The 24876-nt window shown below is 46.2% G+C and overlaps 1 long non-coding RNA gene across 2 annotated transcripts in view; it reads left to right on the top strand.

The window, feature by feature from the left end:
• The window catches only part of LOC129400127 (uncharacterized), a 98238-nt gene that overhangs the window by 9980 nt on the left and 63382 nt on the right, over nt 1-24876 (top strand). For both annotated transcript variants that reach the window (XR_008627452.1, XR_008627453.1), the window contains exons 2-5: nt 2558-2968; nt 3817-3908; nt 4499-4594; nt 9056-9152. This is a non-coding gene — a long non-coding RNA (uncharacterized LOC129400127). The remainder of the gene's footprint in view (nt 1-2557; nt 2969-3816; nt 3909-4498; nt 4595-9055; nt 9153-24876) is intronic.

Raw genomic sequence — 24876 nt, 5'->3', positions numbered from 1 at the left:
CACTTATGACCCTCTAAAAATACCAGAAGAGCTCTTTAGCCAGAGAGACACTAATATAATAGCTCTTTGTACTCCCAAAATAAATCTTTGTACTCACTGATCAATTTTATCATGACACTATGCATTTGTTGTCTTTATGATTTTCCATTTTTTCCCAACATATATGATTATGGGTATAGCTGCCAGGCAAACATGGCTTTTATGACTTTATTCCATATTTCTGTCTCGCCTGGAACATAACTGTAAAAACCAAGGTTTCTCCATCTATTTCAGTGTTTTTACCAGGTTCAACAGCAGTTTGAACCGTATCAACAGTTGCTGGGATGGTGCATCAAATTTTTGTTTATCCCATCACTAGTTCTAGTTGTGGTGGTGTTAGAAAAATGTAAATACTTAAAGTAGACAAAAATAATTACTTCATGGCGTTTTATTTTAGTGAAGCAAAGTAGTTTTCATTCAAAAATTAAGAGAGATGTGAGAAGAGGGAAAGATACGTTCAAGAGGGAACATGGGGGGCTGGAGTGATAGCACAGCAGGTAGGGTGTTTGCCTTGCACGCGGTGGACCCAGGTTCGATCCCCGACATCCCATATGGTCCCCCAAGCACTACCAGGAGTAATTCCTGAGTGCAGAGCCAGGAATAACCCCTGAGCATCGATGGGTGGAACCCAAAAAGGAAAAAAGAAAAAGAGAGAACATGGGCTTCTTTAGAATGGAAAAATTTCTCTGGCAGTTTTTAATGCATGTGTTCATATTTCTCAATCCTTTGTGGAAATCCTTTGTGAAATCGAGTATTGCAGCATTTGCAACACTGCAAGTGTGAGGGAAAATGAGACATCTTAAGAAATAGATTTATAACTTCCTGGCACTGTTCAGGGAACCATATGTGGTTCTGGAGACTGAATTGTGGTCGGTGCCTGCAGAGCAGGTGTCTTACCCTCTGTACTATTTCTCTGGTCCAAATGGACCCACAGTTGTAATCAGGAAGGTAGATCGGTAGTTTTCAACCTTTCTATATCTGCAGATTGCAGACCACCACCCATCCACAAACTGGTGATTGAAGAACACTGATGTTGATCTTACTTGACAAAAGAAAGTGGACATCTTTAGTTGTATGTAATGAGATAAAGAGTACTGGTGAGCATGTGACCAGAAATTATTTATGAAGATCAAAATAAAACAAAATTAAACAATGTACCTGTACTGTTCTTTCTTAACAAAATCTGGTAAAAATGGTAAACTGCACACTCTTTTCAAACCTGGAGATGATTTAATACTAGTTTTTTTCTTCTTTAGGTGTCTAAACATTCTTGTTTGTTTTGATAATACACAGAACCATATTTCCTCATTGGAATGTATTTAAACATATTGTCAATAGGACTAAAAGTTGGAGAATCTAGTTCAAAAGATGACCTAAAGGTTTTCTTTGGGGGATGATTGCTTTGGGCCATACCTAGCATCTAGTGGTGCTCAGGTTTTACTCGTGGCTCTGTGCTTTGAGCGTCACTCCTGGTGGTGCTGGGGATCAAACTCGGTTTGACTGCCTTCATGGTAAGTGTTTTAACTCCTCGACTATCTCAAGCCCAGTTTTTTTTTTTTTTTAGCTTGATTGGAATCCAACATTCTAAAAGGCTCTGGGTAAGTCAGATTTCATCTCAGGGTAAAAAGCCTATTTTACTTGAAGGAATCGAGAAATAACATATAGGATGTTGGCAGGCATTTGCACATTTATCAAAGGTGATATCTTTTACCTTTTATATTATTATACCTTTTCAGTGAAAAGGTCTAGGAGTGTAGCTCGGTGGTAAAGGACTTGCTTGGTCTGTGGGAGGCCCTGGCTTCAATCCCTGCCACCATTTTTGGAAAGAATGAAAGGAGAGATGATAAAAGACAAGACAAACGGCTGTCTATGGACAGTAATGCTATTAGCTGGGAATATGTGAGGGTACTCAGCTCGACAGCAACGAACTTCCTACAGACATCTACCCTTTCTAAACCAAGGTTATAGCCTGACTGACCCATGTGGTTCGTAGGGTTTCAAAATAACCTTAGGAAACTTAGAAATGAAGAGTTTATTACCTAAAATCCTGTAATATGTTTAAGGATTATATAATTGATGTCACAAGTAAAGAATGAGAGCATGGGCCACGGGGTTCTTATTTTATTGGGGTGGGGGTGGGGCGGTAGTTAACACCTACTCCTTATTTGTGAGTTTCAAACACAACGCATGGGAAGAGAAAAAAAAACACAAGTCAAATGTATAGTAATTGAAACTATATTAGTATATACTAGAAATCTCAGTAAAAATATAATGATAATCTTAACTAAGAACAAAAGAAGAGGCTGGAGCGATACCAGAACAGACAAAGCACCTACCTTGCACGCGGCCAACCCGGGTTCGATCCCAAGGATTCCATATGGTTCCCCGAGCCCACCAGGAGATTTCCTGACTCCCACCGGGTGTGGCCTTCTCCAAACAAAAAAATCCATAAAAAAATTGGTAACTAGAAGGAAAGACGGGCGGAATAACTGAGTCGAGGGGCTTTTTTGATCCTTAGATGCAAAAGGCAGAAGAAGCTGCGGGCGGGCGCTTTCGCATCTTGATACTTCTGGAGATAAGCTGCCGTCTTCGACCGCGGTTGCCGATCCTGAGTCTGGAGAATCGTTCCCGAGTGAGATGAATCCTGAGCTGTGGACAGCACAAGAAGACCGAGACCCGGGCGGACGTGGCGAGGGTTGGGGGTTGGGGGTTTAAAAAGACATTCCTGACCCCGGAAGAGGTTGGACAGAGACTGATCCCCAGGGATATGTGGAAGCGTGATGTCGGTGGCACAACACTGAGCGCGCATGCGTGCGCACGCCCCCATGGCTTCCTGTGCCCCGGAAGTGAAACACGGTCGCTGGCCGCATCCAGGCCGCTGATTGGTGGTTCCTCACAGTGGCAGCAGCCCTGGAACTCTGGCCAGGGGGTGGGTAACAGGGCCGTCAGCCCTTTTCTTCCAAGCAGGGAGACAGCGGGGCTGTCCTTACGATGCAAAAAGCTCAGCTGTGTTGTAGCGCGGCCAGGACCCCGGGGATAAGGAGTGGTACCGATGGATGCTCGCGGATATGCAGCTTTGGCCAGACACTGACATGTGGACACACAGGGCCCGGAATCCAGTGTTAACCACTCTCAGTCACCATGAATTCCTTTGCGCATTGTCCTCCCACTAGTGCAAGAATCCCTTTCAGTCCCCCTGACACCGAGGCCACGCCCCTGTACAGCCCACTGTAGGGACTAAGTGGCAGTCAGGGTTGCTGCTCCAGCGTCCCGCTGGCTGCAGCCGAGTCTGATGAAAAACATCCGCCTGTCGGCGCTGTTGGTCTAGAAATGCAAGCCATCCTGCTTGCTGCCCTCTCCCCCCGCCCTTTCTAGATCAAAAAAAGAAAAGCCCTCTTAGGCACTAGGAGGAGCACTGGCTTGTCCAGCTCTCCCTAAAGTGAATGCAATTTACACCAGTAGGAGGGGGGCACTGGAAATCTCCAAGTTTAGTGCAGACTGAAAAGAAAATGTGGCCGAAGAAGGGATTTCTCAGATGCCCCAGGGATGGTTGCCCCAAAGCGTGTGATAACTATCCCTCTGCTGTTCCAGTAAGATAATTGGGACTGTTTACCACATTGTGCAGGGTTTAGAAATTGGGGGTGACCCCACCCCCCCAAAGCTGATAGAAATGGTAACTGACAAAACCCTGGAGGTTCCTGGATGGGGGGAGGAGGGGCGGGGAGAGGCTGGGAGCAGGGAGATTCCACCGATTAACCATCACTGTGTCTTTCCCAGGCTGAAGGCAGGTGTAGTGCTCTCTCACTGCACAGAAAACAGGAGTGTAAGGGAAGAAAGAGAGAGACCAGCAGTCATCTCCTGGCACTGTGGTGAGTGCTCTTTGTTCTTGTCCTTCTCCACTTCAAATGAGTGTTATTTCTTCTTGGGGAAAAGTAGCTGCAATGTACCACCATGATTATTTTAATGAGATCCAAGTAAACAATAAAATTTAATGCAGTATACTTTAGATTCCAGAGTTGAAAACTTACTTATGTAAATAAGAATATAGGCATTTGATTACGTTGTATTAAATGGTTTTTAATTTCCATATTCACATAGGTTAAAGTCATGTAGCAATCACAATGGGCTCTTACTGATTTTCTTTTAATTTTTATATCTGCCATTTAAGTTTTGTTGGAACAAGCAATATAAAATGAATTTGTAATGTGCCTAAGGGGGCAGGTTGGGGTTGGGAGGGAAACTGGGGAGATTGGGGGAAGGAAGGTCACACTGGTGGTGTTGTAACACCAAATGCCTGAAACAACTGTATTATGAACAACTTTGTAAATCACGGTATTTTAATTTAAAAAAAAATAAAAAGAATTTCAACAAGCCTCAAGGTAGGTCTATGAACTACGGACAGTGTCAGGCTAATCTGGAGTTTTTAGCCAGGATTGAAAAGGCTCCGCTCTGGTTTCAGTGTGGAAATGGAAACAAAGAGTTGCGGGTACACCCATGCTGCTGCATTATACAAGCGCCATTACATGGATGCGGCTCTGTGCCCTGCGGGAACCAGGTGAGAGGAAATGGGGTAGTGCTTAGCGTGGACCTACCCGGAGTGGTGCCGGCACCTTTCAGCTTCCACGTCCCCTGTGTAGTGCAACACTCCCAGGCCCATCTGGAGAGAACCAGGACCTTTGTGAAAGGAGTGAAAGAGTAACCCCTTTGCTCTGCTTTGTTTAGGGTGAACCCCCACACCTTTCCACCCACCACCATCGTGATTGCTCCTCAGTAAAGGTCATTGTATCCTCCAAGCCAGAAAGGACTTTTTTTTTTTTTAGCTTATTTTTTGGCCCAGCAATAGCACAGCAGGTAGGGCGTTTGCCTTCCACGCGGCCAACCCGATGTTACTGGTGCCTGCTCGATCAAATCGATGAGCAGCGGGATGACAGCGATACAGTGGTATAATTTGGAATATCGAATACACCATGAGTAGCTTGCCAGGCTCTGCCGTGCAGACGGGATACTCTCGGTAGCTTGTCGGGCTCTCCAAAATGCCAAAAATAGTAACAAGTCTCACAGTGGAGCCAGTACTGGTGCCCTCTGGAGCAAATCGATGAACAACAGGAAGAGAGTGCTACAGTGCTAATTTATTTTTATTGAATCACAGTGAGACACACAGTTACAAATTCATGATTGGGTTTCAGCCATATAATGTTTCAACACCCGTCCCTTCACCACCACGTTTCCCACCACCAGTATCCCCAGTTTCCCTCCCACCCCCTACCCCTGCCTGCCTCCATGGCAGGCACTTTTCTTCTCTCTGTCTCTTTGTCTCTCTGTCTCTGTCTCTCTCCCTTCCTTCCTCCCTCTCTTCCTCTCTCTATTCCCCTTCTCTCTCTCCCTTTCTCCCTTTCTCTATCCATCCCACTCTCCCTCTCTCCCTCCTTTTTGCATTATGGTTTGTGCTATAGGTACTTAGAGGTTATCATGTTTGTCCCTTTACCAACTTTCAGCACTCAATTCTTTTTTTTTTTCTTTTGGTTTTTGGGTCACACCCAGCGATGCGCAGGGGTTACTCCTGGCTCATGCACTCAGGAATTACCCCGGCGGTGATTGGGGGACCATATGGGATGCTGGGATTTGAACCCGGGTCGGCCTCATGCAAGGCAAATGCCCTACCCGCTGTGCTATTGCTCTGGTCCCAGCACTCAGTTCTTGTCTGGAGTGATCATCTCTAACTATCCTAGTTGTAGTGGTCCCTTCTCTATCCTAATTACCCCCTCCCACCACCACTTATGGCAAGGCGTGGGCCAGTCTTCCTGGCACTTGTTTCTACTGACCTTGAGTCTCATATTGTGTTTTTTCATCTCCCACATATGAGTGCAATTATCCTCTATCTGTTCCTCTCTGTCTGACTCATTTCACTTATCTTGATACTCTCCATGTCCATCATTTTGTTTTTTTATTTTTAAATGTTTTTAGTGAGTCACAGTGAGGGTACAGTTACAGATTCACACCTTTTTGTGCTTGTTTTTCCTTCATGCAGTGTTCGAGAGCCCATCCCTCCACCAGTGTCCATTCTCCACCACCAATGATCCCAGTATCCCTCCCACCCCCCCGTCCCATCCCCCCGCGGTTGATTTTGTTCTTTTGGATGTGTGCCATTCTCTGTGGGGTGAGGTGGTATCTCATGGTAGTTTTGATCTACATCTCCTTGATGATCAGTGATGTAGAGCATTTTTTCATGTACCTTTTGGCCATTCGTATCTCTTCCTTGGGAAAGTTTCTGTTCATTTCTTCGGCCCATTTTCTGATGGGGTTGGATGTTTTCTTCTTGTAGAGTTCAACCAGTGCTTTGTATACCCTTGATATCAATCCTTTATCGGATGGGTATTGGGTGAATATCCTTTCCATTCTGTAGATTGCCTTTTTATTCTGGTCCCTGTGACTTTTGCGGTGCAGAAGCTTCTTAGTTTAATGTAGTCCCATTTGTTTAACTCTTTTTTTACTTGATCGCTTAGTTTCGTGTCATCTTTGAAGATACCTTTAGCTTCAGTATCGTGAAGGGTTTTGCCACCTTGTCTTAAATGTACCTTATGGATTGTGGTCTGATGTAGAGGTCTTTAATCCATTTTGATCTGACTTTTGTGCATGGTGTTAGGTCGAGGTCTAAGCCCATTATTTTGCATGTGGTTGTCCAGTTATGCCAGCAGCATTTGTTAAAGAGGCTTTCCTTCTCCACTTCACATTTCTTGCCCCCTTATCAAAAATTAGATTATCATACATTTCGGTTTGTGTGTTGGGACATTCCACTCTGTTCCATCGGTCTGCGCCTCTGCCTTTGTTCCAGAACCATGCTGTTTTAATTGTTACCACTTTGTAGTAAGGTTTAAGGTTGGGGAGGGTGATGCCTCCTATCATCTTTTTCCCAAGAATTGTTTTAGCTGTCTGTGGGCATTTATTGTTCCATATGAATTTCAAGATTGCTTGATCCATTTTTTTGAAGAATGTCATGGGTATCCTTATAGGGATCGCGTTGAATCTGTATAATGCTTTGGGGAGTATTGCCATTTTGTTGATTCTCCCTATCCATGAGCAAGGGATATGTTTCCATTTCCTCATGTCCTCTTTTATTTCATGGAGTAGCGTTTTATAGTTTTCTTTGTAGAGGTCCTTTACTTCCTTGGTTAAGCTGATTCCGAGGTATTTGATTTTCTGGGGCACGGTTGTGAATGGGATTGCTTTTTTCATGTCCCTTTCCTCTGTCTCATTGTTTGCATATAGGAAGGCCATGGTGTTTTTTTTTTAATAAATTTATTTATTTTTAATTAATGAATCACCATGAGGGTACAGCCACGGATTTATACACATCTGTGCTCATGCTTCCCCCATACAAAGTTTGGGAACCCATCCCTTCACCAGTGCCCATACTCCACCACCAGTAAACCCAGCATCCCTCCCATCCTCCCCAATCCCATCTGCCCCCACCCCACCCTGTCACTGTGGCAGGGCATTCCCTTCTGTTCTCTCCCTCTAATTAGCTATTGTGGTTTGCAATAAAGGTGTTCAGTGGGAAGGCCATGGTTTTTTTAGGTATTGATTTTATAGCCTGCGACCTTACTGTACAGGTCAATTGTTTCTAAGAGTTTCTTAGTAGAGCTTTTAGGCTTCTCTAGATATAGTATCATATCATCTGCGAATAGTGAGAGCTTGATTTCTTCCTTTCTGATCTGAATGACCTTAATATCTTTTTCTTGCCTAATATCTATCTAGTACTTCCAGTACTATATTAAAGAGAAGTGGTGAGAGTGGGCATCCTTGTCTTGTCCCCGATCTTAGAGGAAAGGCCCTTAGTATTTCCCCATTGATGATAATGCTTGCCATAGGTTCGTGGTAGATGGCTTTGACTATCTTCAGAAAAGTTCCTCCAAAACCCATTTTGGCAAGAGTTTTCATCATAAACGGGTGTTGGATCTTGTCAAATGCTTTCTCTGCATCTATTGATATGATCATATGGTTTTTATCTTTACTTTTGTTGATATGATGGATTATGTTGATTGATTTCCGAATGTTAAACCATCCTTGCATTCCTGGGATGAATCCCACTTGGTCATGGTGTATGATCTTTTTGATGAGTTGTTGGATTCTATTTGCTAGTATTTTGTTGAGGATCTTTGCATCGGTGTTCATCTGAGATATTGGTCTATAGTTTTCTTTGTTAGTGGTGTCTTTGTTTGCTTTTGGTATTAGGGAGTTATGTGCCTCATATAAACTGTTCGGGAGGTTTCCTGTCTTTTCAATTTCCTGGAAAAGTTTGAAGAGAACTGGCAACAAGTCTTCTTTAAATGTTTGGAAGGATTCGCCAGTGAATCCATCTGGACCTGGGCTTTTGTTTTTGGGGAGACTTTTGATTACAGTTTCTATTTCCTTGATATTTATGTCAGGTATTCCAAGTCTTCTTGGTTCAGTCTTGGGAGATTGTAGGAATCAAGGAATTCGTCCATTTCTTTTAGTTTCTCTTGTTTTGTGGCATACAGACTTTCAAAGTAGTCTCTGATGATCTTTTGAATCTCCTTGGTTTCTGTTGTGATCTCCCCCTTTTTATTTCTGATTCGGTTTATTAGGGTTCTCTTTCTTTGTGAGTCTTGCTAGGGGTTTATCAATCTTATTTATTTTCTCGAAGAACCAGCTCTTTGTTTCATTGATCTTTTGGATTGTTTTTTGGGTTTCCATATCATTAATTTCTGCACTTAGTTTTATTATTTCTTTCCTCCGATCTGGTTTGGGTTCCTTTTGCTGGTCCTCTTCTAAGATCTTGAGCTGCGAAGTCAAGCTCTCTATATACGCCCTTTCTTCCTTCCTGAGGAAAGCTTGCAGAGCTATAAATCTTCCCCTTAACACAGCTTTAGCTGCATCCCATAGGTTCTGGTAGCTTGTGTCTTCATTATCATTTGTTTCAATGTATTTTTTTATTTCCTCCTTGATTTCCTTCGTGACCCACTCATTGTTCAACAATGAATTGTTTAATTTCCAGGTGTTCTCTGCGTCTGTGTGTGATTAACTTCCATCTTCAGCGCATCATGGTCTGAGAAGATAGTTGATACAATTTCTATCTTCCCGATTCTATTAAGGTAAGTTTGTGACCCAGATTCATGTCCATCATTTTGTAAGTGAATTTTAAGACTTCATTTTTCCTGCTGTCTTGTAGATATGAATAGTGTGGCAGTGAACAAAGAAGTACAGATGGATTTTCTACTTTGTGTTTTTAGGCCTCTATGGTATATTCCCAGAAGTGGTATTGTTGGGTCATATGGAAGTTCAGTTTCCAGTTTTTTGAGGGAAGACTTTGACAATCTTTTTTTTTTGTTTTTTAATCCCTGGCAGCAGTGCTCAACGCTCACTCCTGGCAGAGCTTGGGGGACTATATGAGGTGCCAGGCCTCAAAGCCAGATCAGTGTTGCACAATGCAAGCCCTTTTCCTGCAGTCCTGTCTCTCTAGTTCCTGACACAATCTTTTAAGGCAATTGTGACCTATATTATGAGGGTAGTAGCTTGAAAGCAGATTTTTTTCCTGCGCTGGTAGGTTCTTGAGAATTGTATGTATGAAAGATTTGCATACAAAACTTGCAAGATTCAAAGTTATTTTATTATACAGGTAAAGTAGATGGGTCCGCGTGTCTCCTTTACCCAGATGTCCAGGTCTCTCCTTTATCTGTGAACAGCATTGCCTGTCCTGTCCTGTCCTGTGTCGTCCCACATAATGTACTCGCCCCCTGGGAATGATGGCCGGATCCTTTCCCTGCTTCATGCTCTCTGTGCCATGTACTCTTTCCTCAGTTTCCAGCTACCAAGATCCCTGGGCTCTGTACCTGTGGCTGGACCTCAGCAGGTCCTGTCGTCCCATCCGGCTTTCCTAGTCTCTGGCCATGGCCTTGTGTGTGGATGAGACTCCTATGCACAGTACCTTGTCACTCCTGAACCTGGAGAGGGAGAAATGAGGGAGGGAGAGGAGGGGGCGAAGTAGGGAGGGTGGAAGGACTGGAGGCCTTTTATCGACTGCCTTATTCCACCCCCCACACATCCCATTTTCTATTCTGATTGGCCACCTGTTCCATGGGTGAGACCTACGGTGACAGGCTAGATTCACCTGGTGTTCCAACCCTTCCATTCCTAGCATATCAGTATGAGCAAGTGAATATTGGAAGGCCATGAAGATAAGGAGCTTGTTCTCTACTACATACCATGGTCACAGGTATGAAATCCAGTAGAAACTGGTGAGTCAAGAAGCTTCAGTCTGGGGCTGAAGCGATAGCACAGTGGGTAGGGCAGTTGCCTTGCACACTGCCAACCCGGGTTCGATCCCCAGCATCTCATATGGTCCCCTGAGCACCGCCAGGAGTAATTCCTGAGTGCAGAGTTAGGAGTAACCCCTGTGCATCGCTGGGTGTGACCCAAAAAGCAAAAAAGAAACTTCAGTCTATAAACAACTGCTTCCATCCTGGGAGTCATGTCCACTTGGCCTTTCCCACTGCGGACCTTTCCACTAGGCCTGGACATATTTATGCATGGGTCTCAGGTCAAACCCAGATGGATGCAGATGATCGTGCATTGTCCATCCCTCAACTCCAGGGCCCCTTGGTAGATCCTCGTGACTCATACATCATCCTCTTCCGTAATCCTCTACATCTTACCCCTAGCTCGGCTTGGTTGTTTCTATGTAGAAACGGCCTCAAAGGGCCAGAGAGATAGAGTGGTTAAGAAACTTGCCTTGCACATAGCTGACCTGGGTTCATTGCCTTGTACCCCACGTGGTCCTATAGTCCAACATGAGTGATCCCGGAGTGCAGAAGCAGGAGTAAGCCTTGAACACCGCTGAGTATGGCCAGGGTGAAAAAATAACAGTGGGGAGGGAGGTTGGAAGGGATGGGTTGAGGAAGGAAGGCAGGCAGGTAAGGCAAGGCAGGCCTTTTTTAGACGGAGCATCACACTTTGAAGCCTGTGCCCCAGGTCAACAGAGTGACCATTTTTCAGCAAGATATGTTTTTTTGAAAGCAAATGGCAGAGAGGACTTGGGGCATGGGACGGGATAGTTCTAACTGGCATTTTTGTTGCAATATCGTCAGGAGTTTGGCCAGTTTAACAGAATGATTTTGCCATTCCAGTGTCACTTTCTGGGAGGCATAATTCGTCAGTGGAGTCCGGTGACAAATACATTTCTATCCAATTTCTCATGGTCTGACCATCATCCCAAGGAAACATCTCCATCTTTAAAATATTTCTTTTATTGGGACTGGACCGATAGTGCAGCAGGTAGGGCATTTGCCTTGCACGTGGCCGACCCGGGTTCGATTCCCAGCATTCCATATGGTCCCCCGAGCACCGCCAGGAGTAACCCCTGTGCATCGCTGGGTGAGACCCAAAAAGAAAGAAAAAAAATTGAACTTGACTAAAATTTTTCTTATTAATAGTCACTGAGGAATTACAAATTTATTCATGGTTGGATTTCTGGCGTACATTGTCTCAACACTAGTCCCTTTGCCAGTGCTTACTTCCCTCCGCCAGATTCCCCTTCTCCCCTCCCCACCACACCTTGTCTCCCACCCATTAATCGGCCTCTATGAGGAGCATTTTTTAAAAATATATGTTTTTCCATTGTGGTTTACCGTATTGTTGCCCATAGGGTCTCATACATAATACTTTACCACCTCCTTCTCCTTTAGTTGAATTTGAGCTCTCCACTAAATTCTTTTCCCCAAACTGTGCTGTCCCCCAGCTCCTTCAGGTGGGATGGTTCCTCCTGACTACCCCTTCTCATATTTTGTTTTCATTGTTTTGGGGCATTCGTTATCCCCACATTATGTTTCCTTCAACTCCATCTGAGAGAGATCATTCTATGTCACTCTCTTTTCTTCTGACTAATTTCACTCAATAGTATTTTCCAGGCCCCTCCACGTAGCAAACTGCATGACTATCTTTTCTTATGGCCAAGTAATATTCCACTGCATACAGGTATTATTGTTTCATTAATCTATTTTTAGACACAGGTTGTTTCAAGATTTTGGCTATTGTGATTAATACTACAAGGAAAATAGGGGTGCAAATATCTTTTCTCCATTTTGTTGTTTCATTTATGTGTTTATTTTTAGAAATTTTTTTCTTTTTGGGTCACACACAGCACAGGGGTTACTCCTGGCTCTGCACTCAGGAATTTCTCCTGGCGATGCTTGGGGGACCATATGGGATGCCAGGGATCGAACCCAGGGCAAGGCAAATGCCCTATCCGCTGTAATATCGCTTGGGCCCATCTTTCCTCCATTTTGTTTTGGAGTCTTTGGGGTATATTCCAAGAAGTGGAGTTGCTGAGTACAAGGAAAGCTGAATTCCTAGATTTTTTTTTTTTTTTAGGAATGTTGATATTGTTTTCCAAAACAACTGAACCAGTGGACATTCCCAGCTGCAGTGAATGAGAGTCCCTTTCTACCCGCATCCTATCACTGTTCTCCTTTTTCTTTCTGATGTGTGCCAGTCTTAGTGCTTTGACATGATACCTCATCCTTGTTTCGATTTGCATTTCCCTTAGGATTAGTGACGCAGAGTGGATTTTTATATGCCCATTTGCCATTTGTATTTCTTCTTTGAGGAAGTTTCTTTTAATCTCTTCTCCCGAGTTTTTGGTGGGGTTGGCTGTTTCTTTTTATTAAGTTCCACCAGTGCTTTGTATATCTTGGATATTAACCTCTTATTGGCTGAGTGTTGGGGAAATCATTTCTCCCGTTATGTGGGCTGTCTTTGAGGAACACCTCCACATTGACCTCAACATTAACCACTCTTCTCACCAGCTCATTTTCCCCACAACTTTTTTTCCTAATGTTCCTTGCTTGAAGCCTCCATTTTTTGCTGACTTTGAGATGACTTATGCAAATGCTGAGAGAGACTCTTCCTCCCATGTGCTGGCTTCCTGGATGACTGACTTTTGGCCATAATCAAATTACAGAGGTCTCCATCTCAGCAGATATGCTGTGCTAGAAGCAGTTATGGATGGGTTCTGCTTATCAGCCAGGGAGCCTTGGGTGATGGACTTTGAAGATTCAAGCACTAGCCCAAGAGGCACAATGATGATCCCCTTCTATTAGCCTGTTTCCACCATTTTTCCTAGAGGAATGGCAGTGAGAGAGGCCTGGGGGAGGGGAGCAAGCAGAGGTTTTATCCCTGTGACCATACTGCCATCAAGCGGAAGAGGTTGTTAGTTCCTATTGCACATCCGGGGAGGAGTGACTGGGAAGTGCAGCCCCTGCAAAAGGAGAGTCCCCTGGGCAGTCTGCAGCTCTGCTGGTCTGTCCAGTGGGCGGTGAGGAACCTTTAGCCAAGGCCAGGTAGGGCAGAGCTGAGAGAGCCAATCTCCCTGCGCCCGGAGGGTCCTGCAGAGGGACCCTGGGTGAGCACTGTGGGGGCCGCCATGTTCTGGGCGGGACTATGGGCTCTCCCTGGAAGGGGCAGCAGCAGCTGGCCTGGCTGGGGTAGGCTAGTACACATTTCCCTTTGAACCAGTGCAGTCTGCTAATGCCGATGTCATAGCAGAGCCCAGCTGCACAAAATGCTCTGGAGAACACACAGCTCTACTGGTTCTTTGACAGACTGGCCCGGAGACTTGGCTTTGGTGCTGGGACAGCGATCTTCTCCTGGATTGTCCGCGTTGGTGGCCAGGTTTTCCTGGACCCTGTTTCTACCCGCCGAGCACATACTTGACTATCCTTTTGAGTGCAGCTTCAGGCTTTTTGTCAGTCTGGTTGCTTCCACTGGCCACACCCTTTCCAGAGCAAGCCTGAATAATCAGTGTTACACTGCTCCTTTGGATGATCTGGCCTTCATGTTTGTCATGTGGCTTTTGCATGGTCAATAGAGATGCTCAGTGGCTGGCACTAGCCCAGGAATCCAGAGCTGCCGCCAGTGCACAGCTAAACCTGTGGATCCACGGGCCTCAGTGGAAGCCAGACTCAAAACACTTCCATTGACGGCACTGTTGTGGCAGGAATTTCTGCTTTCCTCTTTCTCCTGCTCTCTCCTCCCACCCTTTGAGAGTCAAAAAGCACCTAGAGAGGCTCCCAAATCATTAAATCTTCTATTGTAGATCCTCCTTGAAGTGTATTGTCTTCTTTGTTTGTGGGAAATACATAGATATTGACCTCAGAAAGTGTAAAGGAGGCTCCGAGTATGTTACAGAGCTTTAGGCTCTTGCTTTGAATGTGGACTTCAAGTTTGGTCCTCATCCCCACACTAGGAGTCAACCCTGAGCAGGGCTAGGTGTGGCCCTAGTACCAAAGCATCACCAAAAAAATCATGAATCATGAAATCCCGTTAATCACCGATTTCTTGGGCAGGCTCAGTAACCTCTCATTTCGTTCTTTCCCTGAGATCTTAGAAGTCTATCTAGACTCCACCCTCCCAATGATGTTGCACTGGGGGCCCTCTCAAGGTCAGGGGAATGAGATCCAGCTTGTTACTGGATTTAACATATGAATACACCCTGGGAAGCTTGCAAGGCTATCCTATGTGGGCAGGAAACTCTCAGAAGATTGCCAGTTTCTCCAAGAGGGAGAAGTATGCTACAAGGTATCCCATGGCCACAAAGTGGCTGCGCCCTTCTGAGAGGTTGCTTTTAAGTCTCTCTCTGGATGTTGGCCATTGATGGGATTACACACACTAGGGTTCCTTTGCAAGCACCTTCATGCGTCAGGCCTGTCCGAATGTGTGGAGAGGAGCCTCAAGCATGGCTGTAGCTAGGTTCTGTTGTTCTATGGCAAGGGGGAGCTCTCCTCAGGGTGGGGAGGGAAGCTGGAGCCCATCCCCTCCTCCTTTGGCCCCGGGGAAGAAATCCACGCATGTGGGCAAGAGACTCTCTGCATCACTCTCTTCTGAGAGCTTGCTTTTAAGTCTCTCTTTGGATGTTGGCCGTTGATGGGATTACACACACCTGGGTTCCTCTGCCGGTACCTTCATGCATGAGGCCTGTCTGAACATGTGGAAAATTCACGAACACGATCACGATCACGATCACGATATCCCGTCAATCACAGATCTCTCGGATAAGCTCAGTAACATCTCATTTCGTCCTTTCCCTGAGATCTTAGAAGTCTCTCTGGACCGGCCCTCCTAATTATGTTGCACTGGGGGCTCTTCAGGGTCAGGGGAATGAGATCCATCTTGTTACTGGATTTTGCATATGAATACAACATGGAAAGCTTGCAAGGCTGTTTTATGTGGGCAGGAAACTCTCAGAGGATTTCCAGTTTCTCCCAGAGGGAGAAATAGGCTAGAGATATTACTTCTGAGAGCTTGCTTTTAAGTCTCTGGATGTTGGCCATTGAAGGGATTACAGACAACTGGGTTCCTCTGGGTTCCTCTGCCAGTACCTTCATGCATGAGGCCTGTCCGAATGTGTGGAGAGGGGCCTCGAGCATGGCTGTAGCTAGGTTCCGGTGGTCTTCGGCTGCTGGGAGCTCTGCTCGGGGTGGGGAGGGAAGCTGGAGCCCATCCCATCCGAGGGGCCCCGGGGAAGACAGAAAGGCCTGCAGGCAAGAGACTCTCTGCCATGGGAAAATAGATAAATAAACAAATAAATAGAAGATTAGAGATTTCTCTATCAGTGGCATTTTAATTTCTGATCTCTGTGACAGTTTCTCTCTCTTATGTGTGCCTTAGTGAATGAATATCCAAAATGATCTGCATGGCCTGAATCCTAGGACTTTACTGATACCTGAAATTTGAAAGAGTAGCTGCATTTTCTGTCTTCTTTGAGTCATTGATTTCTGTTCTTAACCATTTGGCACTTAGGAACACATCCACGAGGCAATAGACAGTTGCTTGCTCAGAAGGGACTATCATTAGTTGTGCAGGTGAGAAGTAAGGGGTTGATCTACCCCTAATCACTTGGTTCACTAGAAATCTTAGAGCATTGTGAGATCCAGATTTCTGGTAGGTGGGAATGTAATGTTGGCTATTAACCCTAAGTGTGTTAGTCTTCACCAGTGAATCACCAGTTTTCATCCTCCCTGAGAAACTTACAGTGCTTTTTTGAGCATCTTTAATCCCTTGACTTTATCTTTAAACTTTCCTTTGTTTTTTATCTCGCATTGTCACAGCTCCTAAAGTTAGTCATGATTCCTTATAACCAAAATGTTCTGGTAATTCTAGATTTTGTGTTCATAGTGAATTGCTTGCTCTTCTATTTCCCCTATAGCCTTTTCACATTTTACTATAGAGCAATGTTCTTTGCTTAAACACAGAAATACTGTTAATGCTATGGTGCTAGTAGTTGGGAGTTGATTGACTCTGAAATATGTCTACTCCTGGGCATCTGTCATAATTACTTCACTCAGCCTGCAGTTGCTTTCGTTCCTGACACTCCAAAAGCCAGGTACTGCCCCGGCACGTTAAAGCCTTCCCTTGCTGTGTCTATACATTTAACTGCAAGTATTAATAATAAGTAAACTTAATTGTTTAAAATATACAACGTAAGGGAAAGAGAATAGCAATATCAATGACCCTGGGAGATAGTGTCTCCTTGAGTTGATCTTTCCAAGAGATTTTCCCCTGTTTAAATGTTTTACCTCCGTAAATGATCAACCACACGTACATGGAGTCCTATGCCTAAAACCCCTTTAGATGTTCTAGGTGTGCTAGCAGCCTCCATTAAGGCAAGCATTTCTACCATCTATCAGTGAGTGACCATCTCTTTGTTCCTCTGATGGGGAGGATTGGGGAGACAAGAGGCATCTCTGACCATTTAAAAAAGTCTGGCTCATTTTATGGAGGTATATAGAAAAACTGTGTTTCTGTTACTTTTCTTTAAAAAAATTATTTTGTCACCATAATTTGCCATAGTGTTAGTAGTAGAGTGTCATTCATGCATTATTCCAGCATCAGTGTCCATTTCCCTTCAGCAATGTCCCCATCCCCCTGCATGGTGAGCTTCCTACTGAAGACCAGTTCCCAGTTTTCCTACCTGTGGACATTTGTTACTCACTTGGTACATGTCTTTATATCCTGAATATAAGGGACTGTCATTCTTTTCTGTGTCCTGACTTCACTCAGCAGGATATTTCCTGATCTATCCAAGGTAGCAGCATGATTTGCACTCCTGTATTCATTGCAACACTGTTCCCTGTAGCCAAAATCTGAAAAGAACCCACATGTCCAAAAACAGATGACTTGAAAAAAATTATAGGTTGTGGGTGCATGCATGCAATGGAATACTGCTCAGCTATACAAGATAGGAAACCGTTCAATTTGTTCTTTTCAAGTTATTGGATTATTACAAATATTTTATGCTTCTCATTTTATTCCCATGAATGTTCTGGTCACAGGCCATTTCAAGTTAAGATCAATCTAACATCCCCTTACTCCCTGTCATCTTCATGGCAAGATGGTGATCCTCTTGTATTAGCAAGTTTGCACCTGTTTTTCCTAGAGGAATGGCAGTGGGAGAAGCCTGGGGGAGGGGAGCAAGCAGAGGTATATCCCTGTGACCATACTGCCATCAAGCGGAATAGGTTTTTAGTTCCTATTGCACATCCGGGGAGGAATGACTGGGAAGTGCAGCCCCTGCGAAAGGAGAGTCCCCTGGGCAGTCTGCAGCTCTGCTGGTCTGTCCAGTGGGCGGTGAGGAACCTTTAGCCAAGGCCAGGTAGGGCCGAGCTGAGAGAGCCAATCTCCCTGGGCCCGGAGGGTCCTGCAGAGGGACCCTGGGTGAGCACTGTGGGGGCCGCCATGTTCTGGGCGGGACTATGGGCTCTCCCTGGAAGGGGCGGCTGCAGCAGCTGGCCTGGCTGGGGTCTGCGGGCACTTTCCCTCTGAGCCCTGCAGCCTGCAGGTATCCGTGGCAGAGCAGAGCCCAGCAGCAGAGACCGCTCTGGAGAGCACCCGGCTCCACTGGGACTTTGACAGTATGGCCGCAGACTTGGCTTCTCTGCGGGGCCAAGGGAACTGCTCCTGCATCAACCACTCAAGTGTCTCAGGTTATCCTTGGACCCTGTTTCTGCCCCCTGGGCAGATATTTGACCAGCCTTTTGAGTGAAGCTTCAGGCTTTTGGTCAGTTTCATTGCTTCCGCTGGCCACACCCTCTCCACACTGCTCCAGAAACATCTGTGTTAAGGTGCTCCTTTGAGTGATCTAGACTGAATAAGTGTCATTGGCTTTCGCAGGGTCAGCAGAGATGCACAGTGGCTGGGAAGTGCCCAGGAATCTCAGTGGCCCCAGTGCACAGCCTAGCCTTGCATCCACAGGCTAGTGGACCCCTACTCAAAAGCCTTCCACTTGATGGCACTGTGGTTCTAGGAATTCAGCTTTCCTCTTGCTCCTGGTCTCGCCCTCCGCCCTTTGAGAATCAAAAAAGCCGAGAGTGTTCCCCCAAATCATTCAAACTTTTCTGGTAGATCCTCCTGGGAATATGTTGTTTCTTTGGATGCTAGGAATATATAGGTGCTGACCTCAAGAAGTATGAAGGAGGTCCTGAGTATATTACAGACTTTTATGCTCTTGCTTTGAATGTGGACTTAAGGGTTTGATCCTCATACTTCCACCAGGCATAAGCCCTGAGAATGGTCAGGTTTGGCCCCAAGACTGAAAGAACACCAGAAAAAGAAAAAAAAAAACACCAAAAAAACCCAGAAGGGTATCTCTCTGTACCAGTTTAATTTCTGACTTCCTGTCTTAGATTATTTTGGGATCAACATTTCTGGGAGGTGGGAGTGCAGTAATAGGAAGAGTTAGGGCCTTGCTTATTTTGTGGGGAGTATATTGGAAAATTGTGTTTCTGTTAATTCTCTCTAAATATTTTTATTTTGTCACCATAATTTGCCATATTGGTAATAGTAGAGTGTCATTCATGCATTGTTCCAGCCCAGTGTCCATTTCCCTTTAGCAGTGTCCCCATCCCCCTGCATGCTGAGCTTCCTACTGAAGACCAATTCCAGTTTTCCTGCCTGTGGACATTTGTCACTCACTTGCCAGATTTCCTTATATCCTGCATGTAAGGGGCTGTCATTCTTTTCTATCCCTCTCCTGACTTCACTCAGCAGGATATGTTCCAAATCCATCCAAGGTAGCAGCAAAGTGCATGATTTGCACTCAGAGTGTTCATTGCAACACTTTTTCGGGTAGCCAAAATCTGGAAACAACCCAAATGTCCAAGACCAGATGACCCGATAAAAAGTTACAGTTCATGGGGCCGGAGCGATAGCACAGCGGGTAGGGCGTTTGCCTTGCACGCGGCTGACCCGGGTTCGATCCCTGGCATCCCATATGGTCCCCCAAGCATCGCCAGGAGTAATTCCTGAGTGAAGAGCCAGGAGTAACCCCTGAGCATTGCTGGGTGTGACCCCCCCCAAAAAAAAAAAAAGCAAAAAAAAAAAAGTTACAGTTCATGGGTACATGCATATAATGGAATACCACTCAGCTATAGAAGAGAGAAAACCATGTAATTTATGGTTTTCACTTTGTTCCCCATGAATGTTCCGGTCACAGGCCATTTCAAGTTAAGATCAATCTACTATCCATTACTCCCTGTCATCTTCATGGCAAGATTGTGATCCCCTGCTATTAGCAAGTTTGCACCTGGTTTTCCTAAAGGAATGGCAGTGGGAGAAGCCTGGGGGAGGGGAGCAAGCAGAGGTATATCCCTGTGACCATACTGCCATCAAGCGGAATAGGTTGTTAGTTCCTGTTGCACATCCGGGGAGGAGTGACTGGGAAGTGCAGCCCCTGCGAAAGGAGAGTCCCCTGGGCAGTCTGCAGCTCTGCTGGTCTGTCCAGTGGGCGGTGAGGAACCTTTAGCCAAGGCCAGGTAGGGCCGAGCTGAGAGAGCCAATCTCCCTGCGCCCGGTGGGTCCTGCAGAGGGACCCTGGGTGAGCACTGTGTGGGCCGCCATGTTCTGGGCGGGACTATGGGCTCTCCCTGGAAGAGGCAGCAGCAGGTGGCCTGGCTGGGGTCTGTGGGCACACATTCCCTCTGAGCCCTGCAGGCTGAGAGTACCCGAGGCAGAGTGCACACAGCTTCTCTGGTAGTTTGCCAGACTAGCAGCACACTTGGCTTGGTTGCTTGCAGGGGATCTGCTCGTGGATCATCCACTTCTCCATCCCAGGTTCTCCTTGGAATTTTTTCCTGCCTGCTGGGCAGATATTTGCCTGGCTTTTGGCTTGGTTGAGCTTCTGGCTTTTTGTCAGTCTGGTTACTTTCACTGGCCACAACCTCTGGACCTGAAACATCTTGAACAACCTGAAACTAACTCCTTTGGGTCGTCTAGCCTTATTGCGTGTCATGTAGCTTTCGCATGGTCAGTAGAGATGCTCAGGCTGGGACAGGCCCAGGAGTCCCCTGAGTGTCTCCTCATGCACAGCCGAGCCTGTGGTTCCACAGACCTTAGTGGAAGCAGTACTCAAAAGGCTGCCACTTGACACTACTCTTGTTCTAGGTATGGCAGCTTCCCTCTTGTGTCTGCCCTCTCCCTCAGCTCTTTGAGAATCCAAAACGCCCAGTGGGGGCATCTAAATTTTGGGTGGTAGATCCTCCTTGATGTGTATTACTTTCCTTGTGGCTTGGAAATGGATAGATACTGACCAAAGAGTATAAAGGAGTGTGTTACACCATGTTAGGCTCTTGCTTTGTACATAGACTTCACGTTTGATCCTCATACCCCAACTAGGAGTAAGCCCTGAGCATGGCCAGGTGTGGTCCTAAGACCAAAACACCCCCTCCCCCTCCAAGGAAAGACACATACATGTCTCGGTCTCTCTCTGTATTTCCTCTACTCTGTAGCAGTTTAATTTCTGCCTTCTCTGACAGTGTCCCTCTTTTATGTGTACCTCAGTGAATAAATATCTATGGTAGTCTGTTTGGCCAGAATCCTAGGACTTGATGAATTCCTGCAGTTCGCAAGAGTAGTTGCATTTCTTGTCTTCTCCTATGGTCATTGTTTTCTGCTCTTAACCACATCCATCCGAGGTAGCAGCTAAATGCATGATTTGCACGCCTGTGTTCATTGCAAGTTTCCTCCCGGTAGCCAAAATCCGGAAACAACCCACGTGTCCAAGAACAGATGACTGGATAAAGAAATTATGTTGCGTGCATATAATGGAATACTGCTCAGCTATAAGAAGAGAGGAAACCATGCAATGTGTTGTTCTTATCAAACTTTTGGGTTATTACAAAATATGAGAAGGTTCCAGTTTATTCCCCATGAATATTCTGGTAACAGGCCATTTCATGTTAAGGTAAATCTAACATTCCCTTATTCTCTGTCATCTTCCTTGGAAGTGTTGGACTATTTTGGTCTCCACTGAATTGTTTGCCTTGACACAAGCTATCTTTATCTCTCGGCTTTCTGTGAGCCAGCCCCAGGTTTGGGCATAACTTAATCCATTTCTCCCATGGTATGGCCATGGGCAACTGTTAGACTCTGTCAGTTTCAAAAAGCCCAAGAAATCACAGGAGTCTTTAAAATGTAGAATGGGGCAGCTAAAATGGAGCCACTCTTGGCAAGTGGCAAGGGGAAACTGAGGCTTCCTCTTTTAGTAGTATCCATCTAAAGACATGGAAAACATCTAGTGACTCATGTATGTAGCGCTCACCTGAGGACTCTGTGATTAGTAGCATGTTCTGGTATCCTCTTCCTGGGACTGTCTCCACACCAGCCTTTCATCTCTTACGTTATCATCAATTCCTTCATACACTGCTACACACTCAAAACTCTGGGTGGGGTCTGTGAGATAATGGCAGAGCTCCTGCCTAACGTGTGCAGGATCCTGAGGCTGGTTCCCAGCACTGTATGGCACTCCAGCCCTGCCAGGGCTGTTGTGGCCCACAGCCCTGAGCCCTTCACATCTTGTGGTGTGACCCTGGTAGATCCTGAGCTCTGCCACACTGACGGCCACTGGGCCCTGCACCATGTCCTGGTCACTGCATCCAGCGGTCCCCAGAGAAGGAAATTTGGAGCGATAGCACAGCGGGCAGGGAGTTTGCCTTGCCCTCGGCAGGCCGACCCGGGTTCGATTCCTAGCATCCCATATGGTCCCCTGAGCACTGCCAGGAGTAATTCCTGAGTGCAGAGCCAGGAGTAACCCCTGTCCATTGCTGGGTGTGACCCAAAAACAACAACAAGAAAAAAAAACAAAGAAGGAAATTTGGAAGTGTGCGAGTGTACATACAAACAGCACAAGCGGCCAAATAGCCTGGTTAGAAGGCCAGATTTTCCTTTCCGGAAGTGGTAGCGCCAAGCCACGCCCCAGAGCCCGAGCGCCGGAAGGTCACTCCTATACCCACTTCCCCACTGGACAAAGCTGGGGTCCCTGCATCTCCACTGGCTTCTGCACTGCTCCTGGGGGTGCCAGCCGGCAGCACCCTGGGAGTGCCCAAGGGTGAAGCAGATACTTTTAAGTGCCCAGGTGAAGTTCCACGCCTCCTTCCGGGCTTCCTCCCTGCTCCGCCCCACGTGCAGTGTGGCCAGCAGGTAACAGTGGCCACTTGGTGGCAGTGTTGTTCCACGGGTGGAAGCCACCCTTCCTGAATGGCATCTCCCTCCGCCCATTGGCGCTCAAAAAAATGCCCTGTGCTATGGGAGCCATTTTACAGTTGAGAGGTTTCTGCTTTGTGTATGCAGCAGACAAAGAGACTCTTGCCTTACACCCATTCCTTTGGGATTTGATCTCCAAGGCAACATATGGTGGTCCCCCAACCCCCCTGTCCAGAGTGATCCCTGAGTGCAGAGCCAGATTAGTGCAGAGTAAGTTTATCACCCTGGTCCAAGAGCACTTTTTAGTAGTCATGTAAGCCAGTCTGAATGCCACCAGGTTTGTTTTTGTGCACCATGGAGCTATGCTTAGGGCTTGCTCCTGCCTGTGAACTCAGGACAGCTCCAGGCAGTGCATGGGGGATCCTCAGGGATGTCAGGGATCAAACTCAGGTTGTTGTTTTGTTTTGTTTTGTTTTGTTTGCTTTTGGGGTCACACCTGGCGATGCACAGGGGTTCCTCCTGGCTCATGCACTCAGGAATTACTCCTGGCGGTGCTCAGGGGACCATATGGGGTGCTGGGATTCGAACCTGGGTCAGCTGCTTGCAAGGCAAACGCCCTACCTGCTGTGCTATCACTCCAGCCCCCAAACTCAGGTTGGATGCTGGCAAGACTAGGGCCTTACCCGCTGTACTAGTATGTACTAACACTCTGGTCCCAACCACCACTTTTTAACATCTAGTGGGAGGGATTAGAAAATGAAAGTTGGCAGTTTCCTCCAGGTATTTCAAATTTCAACTGACGATTAGAGACAGATGTGAAATGGAAAGAAGCAGATATTTATAAGTGCAGATACTTGATTTCAGGTCCAAAAAGTTCACCAGACTCCGTGGAAAAGCGGCCACCAATATATTTGCCTCTGGGTCTCTCTTTGGAAGAACCTGTAGCTTTGAGACCCAGATTTGATACTGTTGATAGGAAGACCCAGGTATTGTTTAGTAATATTACGCTCAGAGAAAGAGAGGCATGGAAAGATCATCCATTGAATTGCTCTAGATGTTTCCAGATGGGAAGCAACACATTTGGGTGTACAATGGTAACCCTCTGTGCATTGGGCGAGTTCTCTAAATCCATTTTTTGGGCAACTCTAATTCAGAAGGACCTTGTGATAGCAGGGACTGAACTCAGACTTCCTGCATGCGAATAGCCCACAGAGCTATTTCTCTCCCTGGCCCCAGCATTATTTATTCAGAATCTAAGAGCTTGGGGGGCATTTTCTTTGCATTTTAGAAGCACCCCTGGAAACGGGCTCTCTGACCTCTTTCTCTGAGTCACAAAACAAGCACACAAGGGACTGGAGATAATATAGAAGTGAGACACTAGCCCTGCATGTGGTTGACCCTATTCTAGTCCCTGGCAGCGCCACATGAGGTTCCTTGAGCATAGGAGGCGTCATTCCGGAGCGTTAAGCTGGAAAAACCACTGAGCACCACTGCCTATGGCCCGAAGAACAAAGCAAAAAATTTAAACAAAAAACCCAACAACATTCCATGAGGCTTTGTTTCCCCCACTATCAGCTACCCCACCCCGATCCCTGCAGAGCCCTAGAAAGAAGAATGACCTGTGCTTCCTTCTGCTAGAGGGAGTTTAAAGGAAATAGGCATTTGGGAGCCTTGCACATGCCATAGAAATGGCTCTGGCTTTGAATTGGAACAGTGAGTATCAAGAGTACTATCTCCAGAGTGCTTCTGAAACAGAGCAGGGAAGTGAGGGCCCACTTGGGCCCACCCAGTCACCTGCTGTAAGTGGAACACAGCACAGCACAGGGCACATTCATACAAAATGGCCAGCAGACTGTCTGTCAAGGGCCCCTTGATCATTGTAGATTCATGAAAAGGCACACCCACCTGCTTCCTGCCATGCGGGGCAGAAATAAAGCACCAAAAGTAAGCAGATTGCAACTTCCCAGAAAACTGTTCACCCCCAGGAAATTCCCAGGAAGCCCCCACCCCTGGGCATATTGGTAGCACTGTAGCTCTGTCCTGCCATTGTTCATTGATTTCCTCCAGCTGGCACCAGTAAGGTCTCCATTGTGGGACTGTTTTTGGCATATTAAATACTCCACAGGGAGCTTGCCAGGCTCTGCCATGTGGGCAAGATACTCTAGGTAGCTTGCCTGGCTCTCTGAGAGGGACTGAGGAATCGAACCCGGCCTTGTGCAAGACAAACACCCTACCCGCTGTGCTGTCACTCCAGTCCGGGACATAGTAGTAGCAATTTACAATAAGGCCAGGGCCTGGATTACTCTTACAGTCTTTACATGATGAGTCCTATCTCCGCCCCGCTACTGG

This window comes from Sorex araneus, chromosome X, assembly GCF_027595985.1.
Source record: "Sorex araneus isolate mSorAra2 chromosome X, mSorAra2.pri, whole genome shotgun sequence".
NCBI classification, from domain to species: domain Eukaryota; kingdom Metazoa; phylum Chordata; class Mammalia; order Eulipotyphla; family Soricidae; genus Sorex; species Sorex araneus.
The sequence above is the reverse complement of the archived record's forward strand: the minus strand, read 5'-3'. Positions and strand labels throughout refer to the sequence as shown.